Here is a 3,103-nt window from a genome sequence, read left to right as displayed (position 1 = left end):
GGTTGGGCACTTCCCCCATCACACTCAGGGCAGAGCCAATGAGAGGATGCAGCTCCACCCCGTCACACACAGAGCAGGGCCCATGAGGGGGTTAGGGCGCCACACCCTGTCACACACAGAGCAGGCCAATCAAGGGGTTGAGGAGCTCTCCCCTATAAGGCACAGAGCAGGGCCAATCAGGGGGTTGGGGCGCCTTCCCCTGTCATAAACAGAGCAGGGCGGATAGGGAGGTTGTGGCCCTGCCCTCTGTCACACGTAGAGCCACAGGGCAATCAGGGGGTTTGGGCACTTCCCCCTGACACGCTGATCCCGGTGCCGGGAGGCCTCGTGGCTCCGCTGATCCCGGGTTTAGGAGGACACGCGGCTCTGCTATTCCGGTGCTGGGAGGCATATTATCCTTTTACTATATAGGATAGAGGCCTGGTGCACGGGTGGGGGTCGGCTGGTTTGCCCTGAAGGGTGTCCTGAATCAGGGTGGGGGTCCCACTTGGGTGCCTGGCCAGCCTGGATGAGGAGATGATGGCTGTTTGCAGCTGGTCACACCCCCTTCAGGGTGGGGGTCCCCACTGGGGTGCCTGGCCAGCCTGGATGAGGGGATGATGGCTGTTTCCAGCTGATCACACCACTTCAGGGTGGGGGTCCCCACTGGGGTGCCTGGCCAGTCTGGGTGAGGAGCTGAGGGCCGTTTTCAGGCTAGCAGGTGAATGAAGCTTCAAACCTCTCCTTTTTTTCTTTTTTCTTTTTTATTCTTGAATTTATTTACCTTCTATGGCTGTCACTGGAACTGAGAGCCAGCTTTCTCTCTGAGGCTTGGCTCCAGCTCTGAGACCTCGTCTGCTGAAAGCAGGTATCTGGTTTGTTTGGGTTCTATAATCAAAACACTGTTTCAACTCCAGCTCTGAGGCCCGGCTGGCTGAAAGCAGGTTTCTGGGTTTTTTTTTAGCTTCTATATTTGTAACAATGTTTCTTAAACTGCAAGCTCAGAGCCCGGCAGCGGCAGGCGGGGAACGTTGGCTTCCTCCGTCACTGAAGCAAGCAAGCCTCCTGTTCGCTTCAAGCTGCCTGGCTGCCGGCCGCCATCTTGGCTGGCAGTTAATTTGCATATCGCCCTGATTAGCCAATGGGAAGGGTAGCGGAGGTATGGCTCATTACCATGTTTCTCTATTATTAGATAGGATATCATTTTGATCACAAGGACAGAAACATTGGTGTCTGTATATAACAGGATATACATGCACCTAATATGAAAGTACTATGCTGACGAAGAAGAGAGGAACTTTCTAGATACTGAGATCTGGACTATGTCACCTGGTTCTACAATTAACCTTGTGACTCTGGGTAAGTTGCTTAAACTCTCTGAATCAGATTTCATGGGTGATTACATTTGTAATTGCTGCAGGTGAGACAGGATGGTTATGAGAGTCACACACTCAAATGCAGGCCTGGTGCACAGTAACTGCCCACTGTGACGCTGCTCCATGCCGCAGGGACCAGAGTTGTCTTGTCGATGACCCAACCCTCATCCCCAGGTGGTGACTGTCTGCTCTGGTCACTAATAAACAGTGGCTGTGGAATTGGTGGCTTTCATAACCAGTCACCTCTGCCTTCAAGGTCACTCCCGTGGCTCCTTGCTGATCAGTGAGCATCTCTGGTTCTCGAGTCCCCCAGATTCCCTTCAGGCTCCTTTGTTCTTATGCTTTAGGTCCAGCTGACTCCCTGAGCCCAGCCCACAGTCTCCCTGAGGACGCTGCTCAGAGGCACCTGTAATCATCCCTCACGTCTTCAGCCCCCGTCCTCTCTTCAAACGGTCCAATCAGGTTCCGTCTCATACACTCCACTGCACACTACGTCCACCAATCCCAGTGCTCACTTCTCTGCATGCCCTCACTTCCCTGCCTCCTAGCAGTTCTCACCACACCTGACCACTCCCTCCTGGAAAAACCTACTTCTCCTCACTGCCCTGCATCACCTTCTCTTGGTTTTCCTCAACACACTGCACCCCTTCTCAGTCTCCTTTGCTGACTCATTGGCCCTTGGTCCTCTGGGATCAGCCCTTGACATCTTCTCTCTCTCTCTCTCTCTCTCTCTCTCTCTCTCTCTCTCTCTCTCACCTCCTCCTCCTCCTCGACTTCCCTGGAGTTTAACACAGCACATGTGTCAATGACATCAACACATACACCTGCTTCCCTGGCCAGCTCTGAACTCCATGCTCCTGTATTCAACTGACCTCTTGGCAGCTCCACACAAATGTCAAGAAATCATTTCAAACTTACACAAAACCTTTATTCCTAACCACCCCCTTCAAATTACTTCTTACACAGTCTTTCCTTTCTCAACACACAGCTCCACCAAGTTTATTCTAATTATTCAAGATAAAATCCTTAGGGATTGTGACTCCTCCCCCATTTCATCCATAACAAGTTGTGGAAATATCTCCCCCAGATCTGCTCACTTCCCCTTTCCTGCTGCCTTTGCCTCACACACTAACTGAAGCCCAAGCCTGTCACCTGGGGGCTCTTCCATGCTCCTCAAAGGCCCCCCGACTCCTCTTGTGAACCCTGCAATCCAATCCCCCCTGGAAGCTGGGGTTATTGTTTTTAATAAATATACATGGACTCTCCTTATACCCTCAGCAATTCCCATGTCTCTTCAGATAAAATTCAAACTTCTTACCCGCCCGTCAGGGCCCAATATGATTTGTCTCACGTCTTCTCCAGCCTCTTCCTATGTCAATCTCATTCCCCAACTTGCTCACCTGCTGCAGCCTCGCTAGCCTTCTTCCTGCCCCTTCAACATGGCAAACACGTTCCCACACTGTGGCCTCTCCCTCTTCCTCTCCCTGGGACACTTGTCCCCTAGATCTTCACAGGGTGGCATCTCTCATCATCCAGGTCTCATGTGTCTCAAGTGTCACTTCCTCAGGGACAGCTCCCTAAACCTTTCAACTGATGGCCTGTAACCTGGGGCAATAATTTCAGAGCAATAATTGCTCTGAATTTTTTCTTTCTTTAGGGCTTCATGAAGAAAGGAAAGGAGATGGTGAGGAGGCCCCTGGATACATCTCACATAGTAGGGAGAGGCACCTGCATCACAGATTCTGCTG

Source organism: Myotis lucifugus, unplaced genomic scaffold, assembly GCF_000147115.1.
Source record: "Myotis lucifugus unplaced genomic scaffold, Myoluc2.0 scaffold_844, whole genome shotgun sequence".
Taxonomy (NCBI): Eukaryota; Metazoa; Chordata; class Mammalia; order Chiroptera; family Vespertilionidae; genus Myotis; species Myotis lucifugus.
This window is presented reverse-complemented; position numbering follows the sequence as displayed.